Source organism: Salvelinus fontinalis, chromosome 34 (assembly GCF_029448725.1).
Source record: "Salvelinus fontinalis isolate EN_2023a chromosome 34, ASM2944872v1, whole genome shotgun sequence".
NCBI classification, from domain to species: domain Eukaryota; kingdom Metazoa; phylum Chordata; class Actinopteri; order Salmoniformes; family Salmonidae; genus Salvelinus; species Salvelinus fontinalis.
In genome coordinates, this window is record NC_074698.1 from 1,649,064 (window position 1) to 1,662,786 (window position 13,723).

The 13,723-nt window shown below is 38.3% G+C and overlaps 1 pseudogene; it reads left to right on the plus strand.

The window, feature by feature from the left end:
• The first annotated feature begins 11,108 nt into the window (after positions 1-11,108).
• On the plus strand, positions 11,109-13,455 carry LOC129833896 (nuclear receptor subfamily 5 group A member 2-like; annotated as a pseudogene).
• The last annotated feature ends 268 nt before the right edge of the window (positions 13,456-13,723 follow it).

The window sequence follows — 13,723 nt, forward strand, 5'->3', positions numbered from 1 at the left end:
AAACTTTCTCTACTTCTCTGCTTGTCAAATGCGGAGATGGTTTATTCAGTATGGAACTTACGTTTACAGCAGTTTTACTAAATGCAATACCATGTGTTTTTTAAACTTTCCCAAACAACTGCCCTTTCCCAACATTTTACAGAAAAAAATGTCTATTATATAAAATCTTCCCCTACTCGTCTGCTTTTCAAGCACGAAGTCGGATTTCAAATTGGGGCTACCAATCTGTAACCAGAGCTATTTTTGTTTCCCATCGCCTGTTTTTCTGGCTTCGGTAAAACATGTCAGAAGTTAGCAGATTCATTAAATTCAAAACAACTATCATTTTGACCACTAAACCAAAGAGTTTGACAAAAATATATTGGATTAAAACTTCCTCTACTTCTCTGCTTGTCAAATGCGGAGAAGGTTTATGCAGTATGGAACTTACGTTTACAGCAGTTTTACTAAATGCACTACCATGTGTTTTTTAAACTTTCACAAACAACTGCCGTTTTGACCCCTTTCCCAACATTTTACAGAAAACAATGTTTTCTATATAAAATCTACCCCTACTCTTCTGCTTTTCAAGCAACAAGTCGGATTTCAAATCGGGGCTACCAATCTGTAACTAGAGCTATTTTTCTAACCCTTCGCCTGTTTTTCTGGCTTCGGTAAAAAATGTCAGAAGTTAGCAGATTCATTCAATTCAAAACAACTTTAACAAACAAATGCCGTTTTGACCCCATTCCCATCATTTTACAGAAAACAATGTTTTCTATATAAAATCTACCCCTACTCTTCTGCTTTTCAAGCAACAAGTCGGATTTCAAATCGGGGCTACCAATCTGTAACTAGAGCTATTTTTGTAACCCTTCGCCTGTTTTTCTGGCTTCGGTAAAAAATGTCAGAAGTTAGCAGATTCATTAAATTCAAAACAACTTTAACAAACAAATGCCGTTTTGACCTTTTTCCCATCATTTTACAGAAAACAATGTTTTCTATATAAAATCTACCCCTACTCTTCTGCTTTTCAAGCAACAAGTCGGATTTCAAATCGGGGCTACCAATCTGTAACTAGAGCTATTTTTCTAACCCTTCGCCTGTTTTTCTGGCTTCGGTAAAAAATGTCAGAAGTTAGCAGATTCATTAAATTCAAAACAACTTTAACAAACAAATGCCGTTTTGACCTTTTTCCCATCATTTTACAGAAAACAATGTTTTCTATATAAAATCTACCCCTACTCTTCTGCTTTTCAAGCAACAAGTCGGATTTCAAATCGGGGCTACCAATCTGTAACTAGAGCTATTTTTGTAACCCTTCGCCTGTTTTTCTGGCTTCGGTAAAAAATGTCAGAAGTTAGCAGATTCATTCAATTCAAAACAACTTTAACAAACAAATGCCGTTTTGACCCCTTTCCCATCATTTTACAGAAAACAATGTTTTCTATATAAAATCTACCCCTACTCTTCTGCTTTTCAAGCTACAAGTCGGATTTCAAATCGGGGCTACCAATCTGTAACTAGAGCTATTTTTGTAACCCTTCGCCTGTTTTTCTGGCTTCGGTAAAAAATGTCAGAAGTTTAGCAGATTCATTAAATTCAAAACAACTTTAACAAACAAATGCCGTTTTGACCCCTTTCCCAACATTTTACAGAAAACAATGTTTTCTATATAAAATCTACCCCTACTCTTCTGCTTTTCAAGCAACAAGTCGGATTTCAAATCGGGGCTACCAATCTGTAACTAGAGCTATTTTTGTAACCCTTCGCCTGTTTTTCTGGCTTCGGTAAAAAATGTCAGAAGTTAGCAGATTCATTAAATTCAAAACAACTATCATTTTGACCACTAAACCAAAGAGTTTGACAAAAATATATTGGATTAAAACTTCCCTCTACTTCTCTGCTTGTCAAATGCGGAGAAGGTTTATTCAGTATGGAACTAACGTTACAGCAGTTTTACTAAATGCACTACCATGTGTTTTTTTAACTTTCCCAAACAACTGCCCTTTCCCAACATTTTACAGAAAAAAATGTCTATTATATAAAATCTTCCCCTACTCGTCTGCTTTTCAAGCATGAAGTCGGATTTCAAATTGGGGCTACCAATCTGTAACCAGAGCTATTTTTGTTTCCCATCACCTGTTTTTCTGGCTTCGGTAAAACATGTTAGAAGTTAGAAGTTTCATTCAATTCAAAACAACTATCATTTGAACACTAAACCAAAGAGTTTGACAAAAGTATATTGGATTAGAACTTCCTCTACTTCTCTGCTTGTCAAATGTGGAGAAGGTTTATTCAGTATGGAATTACGTTACAACAGTTTTACTAAATGCACTACCATGTAATTTTTTAACTTTCCCAAACAACTGCCGTTTTAACCCCTTTCCCAACATTTTACAAGAAAAAGTCTGCTATATATAATCTTCCCCTACTCGTCTGCTTTTCAAGCACGAAGTCGGATTTCAAATCGGGGCTACCAATCTGTAAATAGAGCTATTTTCGTAACCCATCGCCTGTTTTTCTGGCTTCGGTAAAACATGTCAGAAGTTAGCAGATTCATTCAATTCAAAACGACTATAATTTTGACCACTAAACCAAAGTTTGACAAAAATATATTGGATTAAAACTTCCTCTACTTCTCTGCTTGTCAAATGCGGAGATGGTTAATTCAGTATGGAACTTACGTTACAGCAGTTTTACTAAATGCACTACCATCTGTTTTTTAAACTGTCCCAAACAACTGCCGTTTTGACCCATTTCCCAACATTTTACAGAAAAAAATGTTTGCTATATATAATCTTCCCCTACTCGTCTGCTTTTCAAGCACGAAGTCGGATTTCAAATCGGGGCTACCAATCTGTAAATAGAGCTATTTTCGTAACCCATCGCCTGTTTTTCTGGCTTCGGGAAAACATGTCAGAAGTTAGCAGATTCATTCAATTCAAAACAACTATCATTTTGACCACTAAACCAAAGAGTTTGACAAAAGTATATTGGATTAAAACTTCCTCTACTTCTCTGCTTGTCAAATGCGGAGATGGTTGATTCAGTATGGAACTTACGTTTACAGCAGTTTTACTAAATGCAATACCATGTGTTTTTTAAACTTTCCCAAACAACTGCCCTTTCCCAACATTTTACAGAAAAAAATGTCTATTATATAAAATCTTCCCCTACTCGTCTGCTTTTCAAGCACGAAGTCGGATTTCAAATTGGGGCTACCAATCTGTAACTAGAGCTGTTTTCGTAACCCATCACCTGTTATTCTGGCTTCGGGAAAACATGTCAGAAGTTAGCAGATTCATTCAATTCAAAACAACTATCATTTTGACCACTAAACCAAAGAGTTTGACAAAAGTATATTGGATTAAAACTTCCTCTACTTCTCTGCTTGTCAAATGCGGAGAAGGTTTATTCAGTTTGGAACTTACGTTTCAACAGTTTTACTAAATGCACTACCATGTATTTTTTTAACTTTCCCAAACAACTGCCGTTTTGACCCCTTTCCCAACATTTTACAGAAAAAAATGTATATTATATAAAATCTTTCCCTACTCATCTGCTTTTCAAGCACGAAGTCGGATTTCAAATCGGGGCTACCAATCTGTAACTAGAGCTATTTTTGTTTCCCATCGCCTGTTTTTCTGGCTTCGGTAAAACATGTCAGAAGTTAGCAGATTCATTCAATTCAAAACAACTATCATTTTGACCACTAAACCAAAGAGTTTGACAAAAGTATATTGGATTAAAACTTCCTCTACTTCTCTGCTTGTCAAATGCGGAGATGGTTAATTCAGTATGGAACTTACGTTACAGCAGTTTTACTAAATGCACTACCATCTGTTTTTTAAACTTTCCCAAACAACTGCCTTTTTGACCCCTTTCCCAACATTTTACAGAAAAAAATGTTTGCTATATATAATCTTCCCCTACTCGTCTGCTTTTCAAGCACGAAGTCGGATTTCAAATCGGGGCTACCAATCTGTAACCAGAGCTATTTTTGTTTCCCATCGCCTGTTTTTCTGGCTTCGGGAAAACATGTCAGAAGTTACAAGATTCATTCAATTCAAAACAACTATCATTTTGACCACTAAACCAAAGTTTGACAAAAATATATTGGATTAAAACTTCCTCTACTTCTCTGCTTGTCAAATGCGGAGAAGGTTTATTCAGTATGGAACTTACGTTTACAGCAGTTTTACTAAATGCACTACCATGTGTATTTTAAACTTTCCCAAACAACTGCCCTTTCCCAACATTTTACAGAAAAAAATGTCTATTATACAAAATCTTCCCCTACTCGTCTGATTTTCAAGCACGAAGTCGGATTTCAAATCGGGGCTACCAATCTGTAACCAGAGCTATTTTTGTTTCCCATCGCCTGTTTTTCTGGCTTCGGTAAAACATGTCAGAAGTTAGAAGATTCATTCAATTCAAAACAACTATCATTTTGACCACTAAACCAAAGAGTTTGACAAAAGTATTTTGGATTAGAACTTTCTCTACTTCTCTGCTTTTCAAATGCGGAGAAGTTTTATTCAGTATGGAACTTACGTTTCAACAGTTTTACTAAATGCACTACCATGTATTTTTTAAACTTTCCCAAACAACTGCCGTTTTGACCCCTTTCCCAACATTTTACAGAAAAAAATGTCTATTATATAAACTCTTTCCCTACTCGTCTGCTTTTCAAGCACAAAGTCGGATTTCAAATCGGGGCTACCAATCTGTAACTAGAGCTATTTTCGTAACCCATCGCCTGTTTTTCTGGCTTCGGTAAAACATGTCAGAAGTTAGCAGATTAATTTAATTCAAAACAACTATCATTTTGACCACTAAACCAAAGTTTGACAAAAATATATTGGATTAAAACTTCCTCTACTTCTCTGCTTGTCAAATGCGGAGATGGTTGATTCAGTATGGAACATACGTTACAGCAGTTTTACTAAATGCACTACCATCTGTTTTTTAACCTTTCCCAAACAACTGCCTTTTTGACCCCTTTCCCAACATTTTACAGAAAAAAATGTTTGCTATATATAATCTTCCCCTACTCGTCTGCTTTTCAAGCACGAAGTCGGATTTCAAATCGGGGCTACCAATCTGTAACCAGAGCTATTTTTGTTTCCCATTGCCTGTTTTTCTGGCTTCGGGAAAACATGTCAGAAGTTAGAAGATTCATTCAATTCAAAACAACTATCATTTTGACCACTAAACCAAAGAGTTTGACAAAAGTATATTGGATAAAAACTTCCTCTACTTCTCTGCTTGTCAATTGCGGAGAAGGTTTATTCAGTATGGAACTTACGTTTACAGCAGTTTTACTAAATGCACTACCATGTATTTTTTAAACTTTCCCAAACAACTGCCGTTTTGACCCCTTTCCCAACATTTTACAGAAAAAAATGTCTATTATATAAACTCTTTCCCTACTCATCTGCTTTTCAAGCACGAAGTCGGATTTCAAATCGGGGCTACCAATCTGTAACTAGAGCTATTTTTGTTTCCCATCGCCTGTTTTTCTGGCTTCGGTAAAACATGTCAGAAGTTAGCAGATTCATTCAATTCAAAACAACTATCATTTTGACCACTAAACCAAAGAGTTTGACAAAAGTATATTGGATTAAAACTTTCTCTACTTCTCTGCTTGTCAAATGCGGAGATGGTTTATTCAGTATGGAACTTACGTTTACAGCAGTTTTACTAAATGCACTACCATGTGTTTTTTAAACTTTCCCAAACAACTGCCCTTTCCCAACATTTTACAGAAAAAAATGTCTATTATATAAAATCTTCCGCTACTCGTCTGCTTTTCAAGCACGAAGTCGGATTTCAAATTAGGGCTACCAATCTGTAACCAGAGCTATTTTTGTTTCCCATCACCTGTTTTTCTGGCTTCGGTAAAACATGTCAGAAGTCAGCAGATTCATTCAATTCAAAAAAACTATCATTTTGACCACTAAACCAAAGAGTTTGACAAAAATATATTGGATTAAAACTTCCTCTACTTCTCTGCTTGTCAAATGCGGAGATGGTTTATTCAGTATGGAACTTACGTTTACAGCAGTTTTACTAAATGCACTACCATGTGTTTTTTAAACTTTCCCAAACAACTGCCGTTTTGACCCCTTTCCCAACATTTTACAGAAAAAAATGTCTATTATATAAACTCTTTCCCTACTCGTGTGCTTTTCAAACAGGAAGTCGGATTTCAAATCGGGGCTACCAATCTGTAACTAGAGCTATTTTTGTAACCCATCGCCTGTTTTTCTGGCTTCGGTAAAACATGTCAGAAGTTAGCAGATTCATTCAATTCAAAACGACTATAATTTTGACCACTAAACCAAAGTTTGACAAAAATATATTGGATTAAAACTTCCTCTACTTCTCTGCTTGTCAAATGCGGAGATGGTTAATTCAGTATGGAACTTACGTTACAGCAGTTTTACTAAATGCACTACCATCTGTTTTTTAAACTTTCCCAAACAACTGCCTTTTTGACCCCTTTCCCAACATTTTACAGAAGAAAATGTTTGCTATATATAATCTTCCCCTACTCGTCTGCTTTTCAAGCACGAAGTCGGATTTCAAATCGGGGCTACCAATCTGTAACCAGAGCTATTTTTGTTTCCCATCGCCTGTTTTTCTGGCTTCGGGAAAACATGTCAGAAGTTACAAGATTCATTCAATTCAAAACAACTATCATTTTGACCACTAAACCAAAGTTTGACAAAAATATATTGGATTAAAACTTCCTCTACTTCTCTGCTTGTCAAATGCGGAGAAGGTTTATTCAGTATGGAACTTACGTTTACAGCAGTTTTACTAAATGCACTACCATGTGTATTTTAAACTTTCCCAAACAACTGCCCTTTCCCAACATTTTACAGAAAAAAATGTCTATTATATAAAATCTTCCCCTACTCGTCTGCTTTTCAAGCACGAAGTCGGATTTCAAATTGGGGCTACCAATCTGTAACCAGAGCTATTTTTGTTTCCCATCGCCTGTTTTTCTGGCTTCGGTAAAACATGTCAGAAGTCAGCAGATTCATTCAATTCAAAACAACTATCATTTTGACCACTAAACCAAAGAGTTTGACAAAAATATATTGGATTAAAACTTCCTCTACTTCTCTGCTTGTCAAATGCGGAGATGGTTTATTCAGTATGGAACTTACGTTTACAGCAGTTTTACTAAATGCACTACCATGTGTTTTTTAAACTTTCCCAAACAACTGCCGTTTTGACCCCTTTCCCAACATTTTACAGAAAAAAATGTCTATTATATAAACTCTTTCCCTACTCGTGTGCTTTTCAAACAGGAAGTCGGATTTCAAATCGGGGCTACCAATCTGTAACTAGAGCTATTTTCGTAACCCATCGCCTGTTTTTCTGGCTTCGGTAAAACATGTCAGAAGTTAGCAGATTCATTCAATTCAAAACGACTATAATTTTGACCACTAAACCAAAGTTTGACAAAAATATATTGGATTAAAACTTCCTCTACTTCTCTGCTTGTCAAATGCGGAGATGGTTAATTCAGTATGGAACTTACGTTACAGCAGTTTTACTAAATGCACTACCATCTGTTTTTTAAACTTTCCCAAACAACTGCCTTTTTGACCCCTTTCCCAACATTTTACAGAAGAAAATGTTTCCTATATATAATCTTCCCCTACTCGTCTGCTTTTCAAGCACGAAGTCGGATTTCAAATCGGGGCTACCAATCTGTAACCAGAGCTATTTTTGTTTCCCATCGCCTGTTTTTCTGGCTTCGGGAAAACATGTCAGAAGTTACAAGATTCATTCAATTCAAAACAACTATCATTTTGACCACTAAACCAAAGTTTGACAAAAATATATTGGATTAAAACTTCGTCTACTTCTCTGCTTGTCAAATGCGGAGAAGGTTTATTCAGTATGGAACTTACGTTTACAGCAGTTTTACTAAATGCACTACCATGTGTATTTTAAACTTTCCCAAACAACTGCCCTTTCCCAACATTTTACAGAAAAAAATGTCTATTATACAAAATCTTCCCCTACTCGTCTGCTTTTCAAGCACGAAGTCGGATTTCAAATCGGGGCTACCAATCTGTAACTAGAGCTATTTTCGTAACCCATCGCCTGTTTTACTGTCTTCGGGAAAAAATGTCAGAAGTTAGCAGATTCATTCAATTCAAAACAACTATCATTTTGACCACTAAACCAAAGAGTTTGACAAAAGTATATTGGATTAAAACTTCTTCTACTTCTCTGCTTGTCAAATGCGGAGATGGTTTATTCAGTATGGAACTTACGTTTACAGCAGTTTTACTAAATGCACTACCATCTGTTTTTTAAACTTTCCCAAACAACTGCCCTTTCCCAACATTTTACAGAAAAAAATGTCTGTTATATAAAATCTTCCCCTACTCGTCTGCTTTTCAAGCACGAAGTCGGATTTCAAATCGGGGCTACCATTCTGTAACCAGAGCTATTTTTGTTTCCCATCGCCTGTTTTTCTGGCTTCGGTAAAACATGTCAGAAGTTAGAAGATTCATTCAATTCAAACAACTATCATTTTGACCACTAAACCAAAGAGTTTGACAAAAGTATATTGGATTAGAACTTCCTCTACTTCTCTGCTTGTCAAATGTGGAGATGGTTTATTCAGTATGGAACTTACGTTACAACAGTTTTACTAAATGCACTACCATGTATTTTTTAAACTTTCCCAAACAACTGCCGTTTTGACCTTTTTCCCAACATTTTACAGAAAAAAATGTTTGCTATATATAATCTTCCCCTACTCGTCTGCTTTTCAAGCACGAAGTCGGATTTCAAATCGGGGCTACCAATCTGTAACTAGAGCTATTTTTGTTTCCCATCGCCTGTTCTTCTGGCTTCGGTAAAACATGTCAGAAGTTAGCAGATTCATTCAATTCCAAACAACTATCATTTTGACCACTAAACCAAAGAGTTTGACAAAAGTATATTGGATTAAAACTTCCTCTACTTCTCTGCTTGTAGTTACCAATGTATGGAACGTTTTGTTTGATAGCATGGAGGTGTTGAATTTCCAGGAGTGGGCTTCATTATTTTAGTTTTTTTAATATGCATTACATTTTTATTTGGCGTACCCCCGACAGCATTGCGCTTACCCCAGTTTGGGAATACCTGCACTACAACATCCGTAGAGTATTACCCTACCTCAAACAGGAAGCGACGCAGGTCCTAATCCAGGGACTTGTCATCTCCCGTCTAGACTACTGCAAGTCGCTGTTGGCTGATCTCCCCGCTTGTGCTATCAAACTCCTGCAACTTATCCAGAATTCTGCAGTCAGCCTGGTGTTCAACCAGGTCACCCATGTCACCCCGCTCTCTCCACACACTCTCTCCGCACTGGAAGCTCACATCAACTACAAGACCTTGGTACTTGCCCCCCCCCCCCCCCCCCCCCCCCCCAAAAAAATGCCTTTCATTAACTAACACTCACACTTTACTTACATTTATTTCTTACTAGCTCTGACTTTGCTTACAGTTACTTTATTGAGGAAAATGTACTTACTATGACTGTGATATGTGATTGTCCTACCTAGGTATCTTAAGATGAATGCACTAATTGTAAGTTGCTCTGGATAAGAGCGTCTGCTAAATAACTCAAATGTACACTGAAAAAAACCCGTTAAGATCTCATGTTTCATGAACTGACATAAAAGATCAGCAAAATGTTCCATACGCGCAAAAAGCTTATTTCTCAAAAATGTGGCGCACACATTTGTTTACATCCCTGTTAGTTAGCATTTCTCCTTTGCCAAGATAATCCTGAAGAAGCTGATTAGAAGAAGAAGCTGATTAAACAGCATAATCATTACACAGGTGCACCTTGTGCTGGGGGCAATGAACGGCCAATCTAAAATGTGCAGTTTTGTCACACAACACAATGCCACAGATGTCTCAAGTTTTGAAGGAGCGTGCAATTGGAATGCTGACTACAGAAAATTCCGCCAGAGCTGTTGACCGATAATTGGATGTTAATTTCTCTACCATAAGCCACCTCCAACGTAATTTTAGAGAATTTGTCAGTACGTCAAACTGGCCTGTGAACAGAGTGCCCCATGGTGGCGGTGGGGTTATGGTATGGGCAAGCATAAGTTACGGACAACAAGCACATTTGCATTTTATAGATGGCAATTTGAATGCATAGAGATACCGTGATGAGATCCTGAGGCACATTGTTGTGCCATTCATCTGCCGCCATCAGCTCATGTTTCGGCATGATAATGCGAGGTCCCATGTCGTAAGGATCTGTACACAGTTCCTGGAAGCTGAAAATGTCCTAGTTCTTCCATGTCCTGCGTACTCACCAGACATGTCACCCATTGAGCATGTTTGGGATGCTCTGCATCAATGTATATGACAGAGTGTTCCCGCCAATACCCAGAAACTTCACACAGCCATTGAAGAGGAGTAAGACAACATTCCACAAGCCACAATCATCAGCCGGATCAAATCAAATCAAATTTGATTTGTCACATACACATGGTTAGCAGATGTTAATGCGAGTGTAGCGAAATGCTTGTGCTTCTAGTTCCGACAATGCAGTAATAACCAACAAGTAATCTAACCTAACAATTCCACAACTACAACCTTATACACACAAGTGTAAAGGGATAAAGAATATGTACATAAAAATATATGAATGAGTGATGGTACAGAGCGGCATAGGCAAGATACAGTAGATGGTATCGAGTACAGTATAGACATATGAGATGAGTAATGTAGGGTATGTAAACATATAAAAGTGGCTAACTCTATACGAAGGAGATGTGTCGTGCTGCATGAGGTGGTCATACCAGATAATGACTGGTTTTCTGATCCACGCCCTACCTTTTTTAAAGGTATCTGTGACCAACAGGTGCATACCTGTATTTTCAGTCATGTGAAATCCATAGATTAGGGCCTAATTTATTTATTTCAATTGGCCGATTTCCTTATATGAACACCAACACCACCAGTAAAATCTTTTGAAATTGTTGCAGGTTGCGTTTATATTTTTGTTCAGTTTAAATGTAGAGAGAAAAAAAGGTCATACAAACACACAAAACTCTGGATAGTCTAAAAGTTAGTCTGAAAGTCGTAAAATGTTTGAAAGTTTTGAAGAGTCTGGAAGCTGTCAAGTCTGGAAGTCCAATAAGGTCCTAAATAGTCCTGTCTCTCTGATGCAGATTGAAGTGTCGAACATCCTGACCCAGGCAAGGGTCACTCTGACCAGTCTGGTGTCAAAGACTCAGGACCTGGTGGTCAAACTCAAGGCCCTCCACCTGGACACATAGGAGTTTGTGTGCCTCAAATACCTGGTCCCCCTCAACCCTGGTGAGTGAGTCCTCTGGTCCTGCTGAATGTTACTTTGCTCTGAAGTACCTCTGCTGTAGGTTATTGGTTCTGGTTTTGGTCGCTGGTTGACTGATTCTCAGCCAAGGAATATCCACTGGAAACTGACAACTTGAATCTCATAGATACTTTGTAAGATAGGCAGAGACAGTTTGAATATTTGACTGTCTTTTCCACACTGCGACGTGAAGTCAGTATGGATAGTCCCCTACAGATGGTCTATAGGTGTTCAACTAACTATCCATTAGCTATGCACTAACTGTCTCTACCTGTACTTTTCGACCCTGCAGACGTGAAGTCGGTGCAGGACCGCCGTCAGGTGGAGCAGACCCAGGAAAAGGTGAACCCTACCCTGACGGACCACACTAGAGGTCGACCGATTATGATTTTTCAACGCTGATACCGATACCGATTATTGGAGGTACAAAAATCCGCTACCGATTAATCGGACGATTTTTATTTATTTATTTGTAATAATGACAATTACAACAATACTGAATGAACACTTATTTTAACTTAATATAATACATGAATAAAATCAATTTAGCCTCAAGTAAATAATGAAACATGTTCAATTTGGTTTAAATAATGCAAAAACAAAGTGTTGGAGAAGAAAGTAAAAGTGCAATATGTGCTATGTAAGAAAGCTAACGTTTCAGTTCCTTGCTCAGAACATGAGAACATATGAAAGCTGGTGGTTCCTTTTAACACGAGTCTTCAATATTCCCAGGTAAGAAGTTTTAGGTTGTAGTTATTATAGGAATTATAGGACTATTTCCCTCTATACCACAGGTGTCAAACTCATTCCACGGGGGGCCGAGTGTCTGCGGGTTTTCGCTCCTCCCTTGTACTTGATTGATGAATTAACATCACTAATTAGTTAGGAACTCCCCACACCTGGTTGTCTAGGGCTTTATTGAAAGGAAAAACCAAAAACCTGGAGACACTAGGCCCTCCGTGGAATGAGTTTGACACCCCTGCTCTATACCATTTGTATTTCATTAACCTTTGACTATTGGATGTTCTTATAGGCACTTTAGTATTGCAAGTGTAACAGTATAGCTTCTGTCCCTCTCCTCGCTCCTCCTTGGGCTGGAACCAGCAACACAACGACAACAGCCACCATCGAAGCAGCGTTACCCATGCAGAGCAAGGGGAACAACTACTAGAAGGCTCAGAGCGAGTGATGTTTGAAACGCTATTAGCGCACGCTAACTAGCTAGCCATTTCACTTCGGTTACACCAGCCTCATCTCATGAGTTGATAGGCTTGAAGTCATAAACAGCGCAATGCTTGACGCACAACGAAGAGCTGCTGGCAAAACGCACGAAAGTGCTGTTTGAATGAACGTTTACGCGCCTGCTTCTGCCTACCACCGCTCAGTCAGATACTTAGATACTTGTATGCTTGTATGCCCAGTCAGATTATATGCAACGCAGGACATACTAGATAATATATAGTAATATCATCAACCATGTGTGTGGTTATGATTGATAGTGGTTGATAGAGAAAAAAAGTAGTAAAAAAGTAGTAACTAGTGGTTATGATTGATTGTTTTTTATAAGATATGTTTAATGCTAGCTAGCAATTTACCTTGGCTTACTGCATTCGCGTAACAGGCAGTCTCCTTGTGGAGTGCAACGAGAGAGAGGCAGGTCATTATTGCGTTGGACTAGTTAACTGTAAGGTTGCAAGATTGGATCCCCCGAGCTGACAAGGTGAAAATCTGTCGTTCTGCCACTGAACAAGGCAGTTAACCCACCGTTCCTAGGCCGTCATTGAAAATAAGAATATGTTCTTAACTGACTTGCCTAGTTAAATAAAGGTATAAAAAAAAAAACGGCAAATCGGCGTCCATAAATACCGATTTCCGATTGTTATGAAAACTTGAAATCGTCCCTAATTAATCGGCCATTCCGATTAATCGGTCGACCTCTAGACCACACCCACCCGGGTCACTCCGACAAGTTTGGCCAACTGCTGCTACGGTTTCCTAAGGTTCGCAGCATCAGTCTGCAGGTGGAGGAGTATCTGTACCAGCGCCACCTACTGGGCGATCTGCCATGCAACTCATTGCTCACAGATGCTGCATGCTAAACACAGCTGAATACCGCCTTGCACTGCTAACAGATGCTGAACGCGAAACACAGTTGAACAACACCCTGGGCCTGTCCCAAATGGCAACCTATTCCATACATGGTGTACAACTTTTAACCAGGCCCCATAGAGCTCTGATCAAAAGTAGTGCACTATATAGTGAATAGTGTGCCATTTGGGACGCACAACCCTGCTCCAATCACAGAGATGCTGATTGCTATGCACAGCTGAACAACTACCTGCTGGAAGGCTGCCTGCTGGACTAGGA